This window comes from Eumetopias jubatus, unplaced genomic scaffold (assembly GCF_037043125.1).
Source record: "Eumetopias jubatus isolate StellerSeaLion01/CBP00866 unplaced genomic scaffold, mEumJub1_p1.0 scaffold_12, whole genome shotgun sequence".
NCBI lineage: Eukaryota > Metazoa > Chordata > Mammalia > Carnivora > Otariidae > Eumetopias > Eumetopias jubatus.
This window is the reverse complement of record NW_028274818.1, coordinates 13,795,851-13,812,227: the sequence shown is the minus strand read 5'-3', so window position 1 is coordinate 13,812,227 and position 16,377 is coordinate 13,795,851.

The window sequence follows — 16,377 nt, the reverse complement described above, 5'->3', positions numbered from 1 at the left end:
CCAAACATACCCTCCCACTGAACACAACTAGAAAAGTGTGGGGGGGGGAGGAATAAGAAAAGCAATTGTTTTTGGAGAGTGCAGAGCTCCATTAGAGAAGGGAAATGAATGAAATGAGCCACCTCACTGCCTGGAGTTTCTGTCTGGATACCCGTGTGGGGCAGTGCGGAGGTCCCAAAGAGAGCATGGCAATTTCACTCAGCTGAGAAGCTATGGATCAGAGTTTTGGAAGACTGAGGTGACTAGAGAGGGAAGAGAGGCTACATGGAGAATAAGCTCCAGAAAGTTTGGGGGGGTCCCGTGAATCTGTTGTTGAATACTAACTACACATGCATAAGGTGAAAGTCCATGAGGCCAGGCAAACAGCAACTCAAGAGCTGTATGCTGAGCTGTTCCTACAGCTCATGCAGGGCCGAGAGATACCTTCACTGGAGACCACAGAGACGCTGCATTTTATTAGTGATGCTAAACCAGTCCTAGAGTAAAGGATACTCTACATCAGGGATTGACAAGAATGGTCTAAGGGCCAAATCCAGTCCATGACCTTTTCTCACATGGATCCCCAGCTAAGGATAGTTTTTACCTTTTTAAAAAGCTGTAAAAAGAAGAAAAGAGAGGAGGAGAAGGAGGCTATAGCATATATATACATATATACACACACACACATATATATAAACAAGTATTGGATGTGATATACAAAGTTTAAAATATTTACTACCTAGCTCTTCATAAGAAAAATCTACTGACCCTGCTCTAGACCTACCATAAAAAGTCTAAAATATAGCCCTTGTAATAATCAAAATGATCCTCAGTTAATTTATTTTATTTTTTAAGATTTTATTGTTAAATAATCTCTCCACTTAATGTGGGGCTTGAATTTACAACCCTGAGATCAAGAGTTGCACGCTCTACCCACTGAGCTAACCAGATGCTCTGAGAAATAGTTGACTGATCCTCAGTTAATTTAACTTCCTACCAGAACAAAATCCAACATACTTTATATAGGTACACTAAAATCTAGCACTTAAGATACAATTCACAAATCCCCAGCATCCAGTAAAGAAGTTATTAAACATATAAGGAAGTGATAATTCTGCCCATAACCAGAGGAAGAACTGCTCAATGGAAACAGACTCAAAAATGACAAAAATGATAGAACAAACAGACAAGAACTTTAAGCAGCTCTTGTAAATATGCTCAATGATTTAAAAGAGAACATTGTGGTAATGAAAAGAGAAAAAAAGGATATATAAATGAACCAAATAGAATTTCCAAAAATGAAATATAAAATATTCTATATGAGATGTTTGTTGTGTGGGATTAATAGTAGATTCGATTCTGCAGAGAAAAGGATTGGTGAATTTGTATACATATCAATAGAAATTATCCAAACTGAAGCATAGAAGAAAAGAAGTTTGAAAAAGTGAACAGAGCTTCAGTGACTTATAAAACAGTATAAAATGGATTAACATATGTATAATTAGAATCCCAGAAAAGAAGGATGAAGAGAAAAATTAGGTAAGAAAATAATGGTTAGAATGTTCTAAATTTGATGAAAACTATAAATTTGCTGATTCAAGAACCTCAATAACCCCAAGCAAGATAAACACAAAGAAACCACACCAAGACAACTTATAATAATTGTAGATACAAGATGTTGTGCATTTGTCAAAAGCCATTGAACTTTCCAGCTCAAAGAGCAAACATTAACATAACACATACATTTGAAAAAAAATCACTTAGGAGGTTTAGAAAATATCAGGATCGAATGCACAATGTGACAGAACAATCGAGCTGTATTACAAATGTATAAAATAACCTCAATGAAGGGGTGGGAGGAAAAGGGCTGACCTTAGTAACTGTAGAAATAAAGTCTTTAAGACTAAAAAGAAATTATATGTAAGCACTGTACTCTAGTTGATAAAGTTGTAACTCACAAGAGTATAGATTAATAGTTCGGGTACTTCTATATGTGTATAATGGTGTTGAATGCCAGTAAATGGAGAATAGAGGGTAAGAGTCAGGTTTCTCATGACTGGAATGAAACTTGACAAAACAGAAAGAAGAGGAAGGTACAATAATCCATGTGGTAATGGATTAGAGTTGGAGATAGCAGTGAACTTATAATTAGCTTAATATGGATGCAAATGTTTACATATAAAATATAGCTACATATTTATACATGGGTCAATATACACACATACACATTTCTTTGTTCTGTCAGCTGAAAGGGCTTAAAAGCAATGATACCCCCATAGCAATGATCATATCTAGCACCCAGACCTTGATTTCTAGTGTTATTCTTCAGTAAAAGCACCCAGAGTTTCTTTGGAGAAATGGCTAAATCTAGGACTGGGGCAGAAATACACAAAATGAGCCTGGGGCAGCTTGTAGTGCCAGGAAGTAAGGAGGTGTTTGAAAGAAATAAACCAATACTCACAATAATGGGGTTGCGTCAAAGGACGCAGAAAAATGATTTGGGCAACAACGTAAACTAGTGCCGTATTAAACCCATCAATAAATACGCTCTTCAAAAAATAGAGGGGGAACTCTTTCTAAATTATTTTGTCAGACAATTATTATTCCAAAACCAAAAGCAGACAGAGATATCACAAGAAAAGGAAATTACAGACCAAATCCTTCATGAGTACATATGCACAAATTCTTAGCAAAATAGTATTAAGTATGAAGCAATATGGGAGTTGTGGTTGGTTTGTATTGCATTGCTTCAACTTACCTAAGTTGGAACTACGTTTTCCAGAATTCTTGTCCTTCCATAACTTTAAATGAGTATTGGCTCAGAGAAACCTTTTGCATGAGATTTGGAAAGGAAGCAGAGCTGCAGCCATTTTGCTGTTATGCATGGAGGGCAGATAAGGACTCACTGGGCACTGCTGTTGGCCTGCTAGCTCACTTTGTTGGCATGGGGCAGTTGCTATTCCCTCAGCCCCTTTCACCCCCATGGAATCACCTCTCATAACTTTTTTTTTAATCTAGGGCCAGAGTATGCAGCTCCAGAAGCAGCAGCTGAGTCCAAAGCTTTTCCAGGTCCCTCCAGATCTCCTCCTTCAGGTTGTTTGAATCTCTGGCCAGCACGTGCAAATTCCGGGACAGTTGCCAAACCCATGACTCTTCCAGCTCACACTGAATCTCTTCCTTCAGGTTCTCCAGCACTTGGGCCAGTCCCAGCACCAAAGGTAGAAGTAATAACTATACAGAAAATGTTTAACTAGTCCCTCAAAATGGCATAAAGTTAAATTCTTACAATAAATTTCATAATCTATATGATTTACAGTGGTTTTTTTCCTCTGATCACGCCCTGAATGATATAATAATATATCCTGACTAATTTGAATTTATCCCAGGAATGCAAGATTTGTTTAAGATTTTAATATCTACAATGTAATTCACCATGTTAATAAATAAGTGTGAAACTGTATGATTATCTCAATAAAACACAGAAAGAGATTTGATAAAACTTAATAGTCATTTATAATAAAAATTACAAAAGAAACTAGTTATTTAAGAGGAAACTTCCTCAACCTGATAAACAGCATCTATGAAAAATTTATAGCTCACATCATATTTAAATGGTGAAAGGCTAAATGTTTTTTCTCTATTAGGAAGAAAGAAACAACATCCAATTTGACCACTTTTATTTAACATTGCACTGGGAGTCCTATCCAGTACAATCAAGCAAGAGAAAGATTAAAAAAAAGCATGTAATATGAAAAAGGAAGTAAAAATAGTCTTTACTCATAGATGACATGATCATGTAAATAGAAAATCATAAGGAATACACAAAACAGATTCCAGAACTAATAAGTAAATTTAACAAGGTTGTAGAATTTAAGATCAATGAATAAAACTGAAGAGTAGCATCAAACCATGAAATAAATAGGGATTAATTTAATAAATTACATGCAAGACTTACACATTGAAAATTCTTTCAAAATATTGCTGAGATAAGTTAGAAAAAAAAGATCAAAGTAAGTGGAAAGACTCCCTATGTTCCTTGACAAAGACCATGTTCATTGTTCATTTTTCAAAGGCTTCCAATGATTAGAAGATTCAACATTGTGAAGATATTAATTCTTCCTAAATTAATCTACAGACCTAAGGCTATCTCAGACAAATTCTCCATAGGATTTTGTGAAAATTGACACAGTAATCTAAAATGCATGATAAAAATGCAAAGGACCTAGAGTAGTCATGTAATTTTAAAAAAAAGAACAAAGTTGGAGGACTTACACCACCCTGATTTCAAGACTTATTATAAAGTTGCAGTAATCAAGGTAGTGTGGTATTTGTGTAAGAATGAATGAAAAGAAAAGAATCCAGAAATAGATCCACATATATATGGGAAATTGATGTATAACAAAGGTACCAAGATGATTCAATGGGAATGGATAGTGTTTTCAACAAATGGTACTGCCTATCCATTTGAAAAAAAATCATCACAATCTTTTCTTTACACCATACACTGAAATGAACTTGAAATGTGTCATACACATAAATATAAAATGTCTAAAGGAAAACATAGCAGAAACATTTTTTAACTTTCAAGTAGGCCACATTTTTTGATAGGATACAAAAAGTAAAAATCATAAAAGAAAAAAATTATAAAATGGATTTCATCAAAATTGAAATTTAGCTGGTCAAACACCCCATTAAAAAAATGGAAAACCTCTAACTGCAAGAAAATATTCTGACAAAAGACTGAAATCCAGATTTTGTTTTAACCTATATCTGAGTAGTCACTGGTATCCGGAATTTATGAAGAACTCATAACTCAATATTAGGAAGACAAAAACCTAGTTCTGAAAAAATTAACTCAATGATGGGTAGGCTGTGCATGTGTGGGGGTGGAGTATACTAGAAATCTCTGTACCTTCCTCTCAATTTTGCTGTGAACCTAAACTGCACTAAAAAATAAAATCTATTAAAAAATAATAATAACTAAGCACTATAAAAATTAACAGAATGTTCAAACAGAGTCTTCACAAAAGAAGATAGATGAAATGCCCATAATCCCATGAAAATATGTTCAGTATTATTGGCCATCATTTGTCATCAGACATGTTCAGAGCAGCTCAAGCTTTAATAGTCCCAAACTGGAAATGACCGAAATGTCCATCAACAGGTAAAAGTATAAGGAAATTATGGAACATCCGTACAAAGAAATATTACTCAGCAAGAATGGACCTGAATGATCAATACACAAAACCTCATGGATGAATATAAAAATGTTACGCTGAACAGAGGAAGCCTGACAAGAGACTACATACTGTGTGATTTTATTTACATAAAGTTCTAGAAAATGAAAATGCAATATGTAACAGCAAAAGATAGAACTGTGGTTGCCTGGGACCAGGGATGGGAGAGGAGACTGACTATGAAAGGAAACCAGCATGATCTTCGAGTTATTCAATATCTTGACTACAATAGTGGTTACGGGTGTGGATACTTTTGTCACAATGAATTAAACTGCATGCTATGCCTCAATAAAGTTGATTTTTAAGAATTATTATTTTGCATTTGAGGAGTAAGGCATTAAAGTGCTTGCTTGAATAGTTTTCTTCTGCCATTACACTAGTACAAATCTCCACCATCTCACCCAAAGCCACAATATCTCAGTTTAACATGTCTGATAGGGAATGATGCATTCTTGATTGTAAATACATCTTAAAATCTAGAATATTGATAAAATGCTATTGCTGGAGCTGGTCATCTCAATCGACCTGAGTAGTACACTTTCCCCAACTGGAAAACAGGTGTACCTGGACAAACTTGGCACATATTGTAGAAGCATTAATTTTACTGGAAGTAAGTAATTTAAAATAATATTTTTTGGATGAACCACTAATCACTCATGAATTTGAATGCAAAGGAAAATTGATTTTTTAGATAGAAAAAGAAACCTCTAGTTCATCATTGTCTAGGTCTAGATTATTACATTTAAGGCCAAAGGAGATGGTTAAAAAGGTGAAGTTTCCAGGTTTAGATGTAGAATTTGAAAGTGAGAGGGACAGTCCTAAGAAAGAAATATAAAACTAAGATAAGAGGGACGCCTGGGTGGCTCAGTCGTTAAGCGTCTGCCTTCGGCTCAGGTCATGATCCCAGGGTCCTGGGATCGAGTCCCGCATCGGCATCCCTGCTTGGCAGGAAACCCTTCTTCTCCCTCTCCCACTCCCCCTGCTTGTGTTCCCTCTCTCGCTGTGTCTCTCTCTGTCAAATAAATAAAATCTTAAAAAAAAAAAACTAGGATAAGATATTGCTACAGAATGGAAATATTAAAATATAAATATAAAAAGCTCTAAAAGTGGGGAAATTTTTGTTGTGGTGGTAATGATGTTTAGATTTTGTTTGTGCCAAAATTTTTAATCTGTTATTTGATACATACAAAAGAATACATGTCAGAATATAGCTATGTCTCTTACAGCTAAGAGAGAAAATACCATAAACACCCATAAATCTACTACCCAATTCAAAAACTGTACCATTATATTTACATGCCACTCTCAACTCCCATGGCTACCATTACCCAAAGTAAATTTTGCATGTATAATTCTTCTAATTTTGTTTTTCATTACTTGGGAATTATTCCTTTACATTTTTGTGTTTGTATTTCCATCACTTATGTATGTCTCTAGACAATTCATTGCTAAAGGTTTACTTGTCTTCATGTTTCCTGGAAATATCATCAAACTGTATGAATCTTCTAAGAAATTACTTTTTTCTGCACTATATTATGTTTCTAAAATTCATTCACATCGCTGCATCAGGAAACTTTTATTAACATTTCTCTCAGTGGGAATAACAGGACAGTAATTCTTTTTCTTTTTAAAGTAGGCTCCAACCCAGCATGGAGCCCAATGTGGGGCTTGAACTTATGGCCCTGATAGGAAGACCTGAGCTGAAACCAAGAGTTGGACACTTAACCAACTGAGCCACTCAGGTCCTCTTACAGAACAGTAATTCTAGTGATGGCAAAGTGAAGAAATCAACAAATTCTCTCCCTGCAAAAGCAATTATAAAACTGGACAAATTTGCCCCAAACTACCACTTTGGGGTTCTGGAAATTGACAATGAATTTAGAAGTATTTATTCGTGAAAAATGCTGAACTTAAGGTAAGATTAGTGGGAGTATAGGAGATTCCTGCCTGGGGCTGCTCCCAGCTCCACTGGTGCTCTCCTGCTACCAGGGAAGCACTGGCTGTGAAGTCACCTGCTTTGTTGATTGGTGGGGAGAGGAACCTTATCTAGAACAGAAGGAGGGGAGGTCCACATCCCATAGTGTTGTCAATAAAAATGCAAAACTGAATTGGCATAGGACAACAGCTTTGTTGCACTGAGGTTGAACTCTGATCTGGGGTAAGCAAAAGACTGGTGGACCAGCCCTAAATTTGACAGCAAATCTTGCAATGAGAGGACCATAGTGTGGCTTAATATGCTATCCATACATCTCTGGCTAAATAAGAGGCTGTATATTCGTTCAAAGAAGACCTGAGTGGTCCTAATCCCTCCATATCTCTCTGGCTGACTGTGAGCCTGTGTCCACATGCAGGCAGATCCACAAGGACCTGGCAGAAAGTAAAAGCTAGGGAGGACTTAAAAACTTCTTGAGCTTTGCATTCACTTCCCAACCCACACATAAATCTATCAACAAAGAGGGAAGACTTTCCAGAGAGATGTACTTGAAGACAACCTCTGATGAATTATTTGCTGATCATTATGTTATGGAGACACAGGACAACACTTAGGAAGTCAGGCTTAAATTAAATATTTTTTAAAAAAAGAAATTAGTAGAGAAATCAGCAGCCACACACTATGGAGAGAGAGGTTCTGTAGAGGAGACAAGTCTAGGCAAGTTATAAAAATCTAGCCAAAATTGGGGTGCCTGGGTGGCACAGTCAGTTAAGTGTCCAACTCTTAGTTTTGGCTCAGGTCATGATCTCAGCATTGTGAGATCAAACCCTGCCTTGGGCTCTGTGCTCAGCAGGGGGTCTGCTGGAGACACTCTCTCTCTCTCCCTCTCCCTCTGCTCCCCCTCCCTGCTCTCTCTCTCTCTAAAATAAATAAAATAAATCTTAAAAAAAAACCTAACCAAACTAAACAGAAAACAGCAACAACAGAAATCCTCATGGAAATCAGAATCCAAAAGTGTTACAATATATTATCTAAAATGTTCAGGCTTTAACAAAAATTATGACAGAATATGACAGTGACTCATCTCATCAAAGAAATCTCAGTAAAGAAATACAGCCTAAAAAAAATGAAATGGAAGTTCTACCATTGAAAATTATGACTGAAAAGAAAACCTCACCATATAGGATATATGTATAGAATATATATATACATATCTATCTATCTATATATATAGAGAGAGTATATGTCTATATCTATATATAGAATAAACAATCAGTAAACTTGAAAGCAAAGCAAGAGAAATGATACAATCTAAAGAACAGAGAGGAAAAAAGATTGAAGAAAACTGAACAGAGCAAGAGAGACCAATTGGACCAATATCAAGCATACAAAAATGCATATAATAGAAGGCTAAGAAATAGTGGAGGGAGAGACAGAAAAGAGGGAGGGGACTTATCTGAAAAAAAGAGGGCAAAAATCTTCCCCAATTTTATGAAAATATTAATCTACCAATTCAAGAGAGTCAGTGAAACATTACATGGAATAAAAACAATCGATCTACACTTAAAAGCATCATAGCCAAAAACTATGCAAACACAAAGAGAAAATTAGAGCAGAGAGGGAAGATTATTGCTCCATGTAAAAGGGAACAACACTTTGATTAACAGTTGACTGCTTTTCAGAAAGAGCAGGGCCCAGAAGTAAGTGAAATGATATATTCAAAATGCTGTAAGAAAAACCATTGCCAACCAAGAACTCGATATCCAACAAAACCATCCTTCAAAAGGTAAAGAAGAGACATTCCCACTTAATAAAGACTGAGAGAATCCACTGTTAGCAGACCTGTCTTACAAAGAACTCTAAAGGAAGTTCTTCTTGCTGAAAGAAAATTATACCCGATGGAAATAAGTCAAGAAAAAGAAAGAAATGATAAAAGGATGATGAAGAAATAAAGTTGACATAACTTGTAGATAAACTGATCGTGTACATAGAAAAACTTTAAAAAGTTAACACACAAATTATCAGAATTATTAAATAAACTTAGCAAGGTAATTAGACAAAATGTCAATAACAAAAATCAATTGTATATTATAGTGTAGCAAGTATTTAGAAAAATGAAATTTAAAAAAATATGTTATTTATAATGACACAAAAACTAAATACCTACTGATAAATCTAATGAAAATGTGCACTATCTCAGCGAAAACCACAGAACATTTCTGAGAGAAATTAAGTAAGATCTAAATAAATGGAGGAACATACCATATTCATAGTTTGAAAGATTCGGTATTGTAAAAATGAATCTCAAAAACATAATGTTAAGCAGAAGAAACAAGATGAAAAAATATATACTGTATGATTCCATTTATATGAAGTGCATAAAAGGCAAAATAGGATGAAAGAGTTAATAATGGCAGTTTTCTTTGAAGAGGATAATGATTGAGAAAGGTTCAAGGAGGGCTTCTGGGATGCTGGTTGTACCATTTTTTGATTTAGGTACTGGTTAGACAAGTGAATTCACTTTCCCAAACATTCATTAAAGACGTCACCTAAGAAAGGTTCACTTTTCTGTACTATTTTATATTTTAATTAACTTTTTTTAGCTTTTATTATATTATTTAACTGTTCATTAAAAATACATTAGAACAAGAGTAATGGGACTTAAAGGGAAATATCTAAGAGAAATTTTTAAACTTTTAGCTCAATGTTATTCTTATGTCATTTTCTGTCGAGAAACATAAGCACCGCCAAGAAGCAGTCCCAAGTGTCCATGGTACTTTGAAAACTGTTCAAGGTAAATTTATGGATTTGAAATCTAAAGCATTATAAATATTTTTTCTTTTATCTTTTGATTTAAAAAGGAGACATGGTAAACCATTATAACAACCAAAGAGGGAATCTAGTTACATTTTTGATGTCTTCAAACTTCATGAAGTCATCCACTCCCTGAAATTTGAAAAGGATTTTAGACTATTGGCTATCTTTATTTTATATGATCTATGAGGTTCTATTTCTGTATTAGTTTCCTAAAGCAACTCAAAGTTTTTATCTTATAAATATGGAGCTTTGAAGTCTCACTGGGTTAAAATCAAAGTACTGATAGGTCTACGTTCCATTTAGAAGCAGTGCAAGGGCATAAAGGAACACAAGGAAGAATTCGTTTCCTTACCTTTTCTAGCTTCCAGAGGCCCACGTTCCTTGGCTTGTGGCCCACTTTCATCTTCAAAGCCCATGATGCATCACTCTGATCTCTGCTTCCATCTGCATGTTTTGTCCTCTGACTCTTACTTCCCTCTTTCCTTTATTAGTATACTTGTTGTTACATTGGGCCTGCATTGATAATCCAAGATAATCTCCCCATTTCACAATCTTTAATTGCATCTGCAATGTCCCCTTTGCCGTGTAAAATCACATATTCACAAATTTCAGGGATTAAGAAGGACATGGACACTTTTGGGGGCAATTATTCTGTTTACCACAGTGTCTATAGTCACATGGACTACATTCAAAGTTTGGAGACATTTCACCCAATTTAATTGTTTCTTTTTTTTGATCTCTTTTTTTTTCAAGTGTGCCTCAACATGAAAATAATTAATGCAAATTATCCAGTAATGTGGTCTTAAGAAAACACAACTCTTGACCTAAAGTATGCTGCATTGATAAAATCATTACATTTATTCAACCCTGCATTCACCATAAGCACTCAACTTTGCATTTCATTTTGCATAGGGATGTGTATTATGAATGTGTGTGTGTGTGTGTGTGTGTGTGTGTGTGACAGACAGACAGACAGAGATTCTCCACTTTAACTCAAAGCAAAACACAAAAATGTAAATTTTAAAATATAAATTAATTTTCTGATTGTTAGGAAAAAACCTATTATTCTACTTTAAATTTTATTAACTTAATTGTAAAATATAACTATTTTCCATATGTCACCAGGAATACTTAAATGAGATTAAAATAGCTATCACGATCAAGTAGAGTCTTTTTAAGATTGCAGTTTTTACCTTTTGCTTTTATTCACTGACATTTGTATTTTTGTTAAAATTTTTTTCATTAAAATAGAGAACAGAAACACAAAAAAAATACCTGGTTTTTCAGAAGCCTCATTCTAATGTTCCTATTCTTTGAACCTCTTTCTTTAACCCAAATTATGATTTGTATCTCATAGATTAAATAAAACCTATTTCACATGTATATTTTCGAATCCATTTATTTGGCATACTTTAATACTTTAGTACTTTCTATTTTCAAAAATAATCTTCAGCAAACATAAATGAGATAATACACCATTTTTCTCAATCCTCCAACCTAAAATTGGCCAACCACATGGATTATTTTATCTCATAACATTTCCTTCCTAGCACTCATTACAACTTGGAATTACTGTTTTCCCCCATCTTTATTTGTATCCATCTTGCCCAGTGTAAGCTCTATGAGGACAGGAATTACTATATTCAACTCCTATAAACATGGCACACTTGGAATATAGTAGGATCTAAAGAGTTTCGGAATGAATTAGTGAATAAACTAAATATGTGTGTGCATATATGTGTGTGTTGTGCTTTGAAGGTGGCTTAACCCTAATTGTGAATTTATATCTTCAGCAGAGAAAATATTAAGGTTCTTTGCACTTTCTGTCATTAATTCTAATCATTTGGCTTTTTGAGCTTATCAATCCTTCCTAGAATCATTAGTGTCTGTGAATAAATGATAATGTACTTCTATTTTCCCAGTTTAGTAAGTTACAAAAGCTTATGTATTTTGAATGGATTCTATTCGTATTTCTCCAAATGTTCATGCGTGGGGAAAGGTACAGAAATTGGCCTAAAATAATATTTGCAAAGTACGTTTCCTTTATACTCACTTTGTTGAGAGTTTTTATCATAAATAGATGTTGAATTTTGTCAGAATGCTTTTTCTGCATCTACTGAGATGATTATATGATTTTTATCCTTCACTTTGTTAGTGTGGTACATCACGCTGACTGATTTGTGGATGTTGAACCATCCTTGCATCCCTGGAAGAAATCCCACTTAATCATGGGGTATGATCCTTTTAATGTATTGTTGAATTCAGTGTGCTAATATTTTTTGAGGATTTTTGAATATTCATCAAGGATATTGGCCTGTAATTCTCTTTTCTTGTGATGTCCTTATCCGGAAGAGTTTGAGAAAAATTGGTATTCATTCATTAAATGTTTGGTAGAATTCACCAGTGAAGCCATCTGGTCCTGGACTGTTGTTTGTTGGGAGGTTTTTGATTACTGATTCTATCTCCTTACTAGTAGCCCACTGTTAACCCCAATCATTTTATACATATATGTGTATTATATATATTTTCTTTATATGTGTGTATATATAATCTATGACATTTACATAGTTATGTTATATATATATGTATGTATATATATATATAATCTATAAGACTGAAAGGTAAACAGAAAGTCAGCTCTTGCATATCCTCTATTTAACGTTTTGCATGATGTTTGTGCTTTCATTTTGGGTTTTGTGTCTAAGGCCAAATAGTTTTAAATTTTTATTTATCCTAATATATTCCTTATAGAAATTTTTGATTTTTCATTTATGATTCTTGTATCTTCTCTTTAGAAGAATTCCCCAATTAAATGCAGTAATCAAAGATGGGTAACTTTTGCTATCGTTGACTTGGAGACTGCCCTCCACCAAATGTATGTCTACCATGCAACCACTGAGTACAGCACTTACGCCCAACTCAGCCCACTGTTTATTTCTAAGTAACATTACTTCTGCTTTCCTAGTAGGAACTTGAGAAGTCCTATCCCTCATAGGAAAAGCTGAGCAACTGAGAGAATCATACTAGTTCTCCATCACAAGCTGTCCATCTAGAATAGCCCTTTACAATACTCCCTTTAAAAATTTAGGGCCTCCTCCCCAATTTTGGCAGGTCCTTTCAAATCCTTTTGACAGGCATGTTCTTGAAGGAAGAAGACATATGTGTAGACTTATGCAATTTTCCCTTTTAGTATAATTTCACTAGGTGTGTGGTCCACTTTTCATTTCACATGATACTCACCTTCTTGCTTCTGTAGATAATTGCCTATTTCTATAATGATTTTGCTTTTATTTCTGTTGATGACTTTCAGACATAATGGGTTGATGCCTTCTTTAATGGGCACAATGATTACAAACCTCTATTAAAGCAGAGATTTGTATGCCTTATACTGACAGTAGAGTTAATTGCTTTTACAATTATGATTTTATGTGAAATACATTTTTAAAAGAATTTGTTGGTACTCTAAGTTGAGTTCTTCCACAGAAGAAGAGGAATCCTTTCCAAGGCTGCTGCTGAGTTACTCTTCTCTGTTTCAGCATCATGTCTACATTTCTCAGCACATCTCTTTAGAAGGTGGGGCCTGCCCACTGATAGAGACTCATCTCTCACCTATACTTTGCAGGCAATCTATATCTGTCTTATTGCACTCCTTTGGGATTGTGGACAGAGCGGTTGGCTTTTTCCACATCTATGCCTCTTCTCATGCTGCTCCTTTTGCCTCCTTCTCTGGATAGCAGTCTCCTACTTGAAAGTATTAACTCCTTTACAAAGCCCTTCCTGGTATGGTGCTAAAAGTACAGCTCCCTGACTCCAACTCTCAGCGCACCTGGTGTGTACCCATGAGGCTGCACTTATCACATAATCCTGGCTTGATCTTGTTACTTCTCAAGTTACTACTTTAGACCCTGAGCTTCTAGAGCTGTGTTTTTAAATCCCCAGTCATCACAGACAGCCTGCAGAGAGCCCCCGTTGTGTTTGTTGAATGAAGCAAGCAAGAAAGTAAAACATCAAGAACATGGCAAAACCAAGTACATTTATTTGGTGTTTTAGTAGACATGATTTCCTGCAACTTGTCTACTCTAGTGAGATGAATTGCAAGAGCCTGAACTTACAGGTTCCTGCTGTTCATGTTTAGCCTTCTTAATGCATCATGGCTGATTGGACACACAGAAACTCTCAATTAGTCTTGTTTTGTCATGGTGCACACAGCTCTATCCAGAAATGATAACAAAAACACCACACAGCCGCCTGATATTGTAGAGGGAGAGGTACCATATCTGACCACAGAATCTTGACAAGTATGAGATTGTTACCATTTGAAGGACTCTACTCCCGGCCAAACATGTATCAGGAAGCCTCCAGTAGGCTATCGGCGGTGGGCAGGGTGGGGGGGGGGGTGCGGCTAGGCCTCTGTGTGTTGACTACTTGTAATTGTGCTTCACTAGGTAGAAACTAGGAAGGAGCGTCCAAGCTATGGTGGCCAGAAGTTTAAAGAGCCAAAATGGAAAATCCAAGACAAAGCCCTTCAGAAATAACCAGGTTTGCCTCTTTATTAGCATCAACCAAAAAACTTTGCAAATCCTGTCCTTTATAACACTGAGTTATCCACCTGCAATGCCTCCATAAGCTCATTTCTAGCCCTGATGGAAATTTAAAACCACACAAACCAAACCAAAAACCTTGTCTTCCCTACCACTCCTAGTCTCCATCCCAGAACTTCATCTTGCCTAGATAAATCCATTTCTCTTTCAGAAGAAAGAGTGCTTGTTTTATTGTACCTAGGGACATATGTGATTGTATTACAGAGGAGAAATTGGGACTCAAAATAACCAGAATAGAATGGTCTAAACTATGCAACAGTCATCATTAAATCTCATGCTGATTGCATCATGACCCTGGGTAACGTACTAGATATGAGAAAGGGGGTGGACCTTCGTTAAGACAAAGGCTTTCAAGGCTTACTTACTTACTTTGTTGTATTGACCTTACAGTGTCTAAATGGAATGACCCAGCCAAAAACAAATGTGGAAGCAGACTAAAACGGTCACTGTCATTAAGTGACTCTCAGGGTTTGCGATGCATTCCCCTAAGCACATTTGATTTGAGATGAGTGGAATTCCATAGAAAAGACTTCTGAATTAAGAATTCCATGTGGAATGGGTGGTAAATGCCATGATAGAATCTCTAAAGTATTTAATGGACTCTCTGCATTATCTCCACTGAGAATTAAATTTATGTAATATGCAGTTGAAGGGTTTTTGAAAATTATCTAATTTCTAAGAGGCACACAACTGAAACTTACAACAGAGGCCCAAAAAAACAAAAAAGACGCACACATGTGCATGCACATGCTCATGCGCACCTGCAGGAAAGTTTACAATATCCTTAAATAGGGACAAATGTTTCTAGGCTAGTGTGATTAAAAGAATAATTTTATTAAATTAAAAATGAAATGCTATTATTTAAACAGAATTTGGATATTTACTAATGCTTGAAAATAATTTTTTGAACAATATCAAAAATGCCATGAAAATACTCTTTAAAGCCACTTATAATATATATTAATTTATACATATATATATTTTTCATTTATGCCCTTCTAAATTTGAGTTTAAGTCATTAGTTAAATCAATAGCCAAAGAAAGATAATGGATAATGGAAAGAATGCTTTGTATTTCCATCACCTTCCTTTCAAGAGTCTAGGCATTTTTGTTGTTAGAGCTGATGCTTAGTTGTGAAATTGTTTTTACTGAGTTATTGATGACTGTATCTATACAGAGCCTAAGTCAAATTATAGTGTATTATGGAAGCAATAGCTCCCTTCAATTTTTTTGCATTATTGTGCTATAAGAGCCACCTAAGCCCATTACCAAGCTGCCATGAATATTGCGTCTTGACTATAAGTCATCCAGGTTTTAACCAAATTAAGTCTCTACTGCATGACTCAGATTTAGTATCTTCTGAACATAGCAATGTTCTGTAACCATGGAATTATTGTAAGAAAAAACCGAAACACAGTGCCTTACACACAACGGGCATTCAATAAATATTTGTTGAATTGCAGATATGACCTGGGCCTACTACAACTCTCTTCTATTTTTCTCCTATAAATGAATTAAAAGCTACAAATCTACAACACTCTTATCGTGCCATCAGCCTTGATATATGAAATGATGTTCCTGAGGAGAATTTGGAACTCATATTAGACAGAATAGAATAGACTAATACACATCTTCTGAATGAACAAAGCATGCTTTTAATCTACCTCAGTAGGCAATCAGTTTCTTAGCGGTAATCAATACATGTTAAATGTTCTTCTTCAAACTGACTTCATGGCAAGGACCACTCGAAGAATATTCACAAATAGACTAAAGAATAAACATTTTTAAGCAATAATGTCAAGAGTGAATT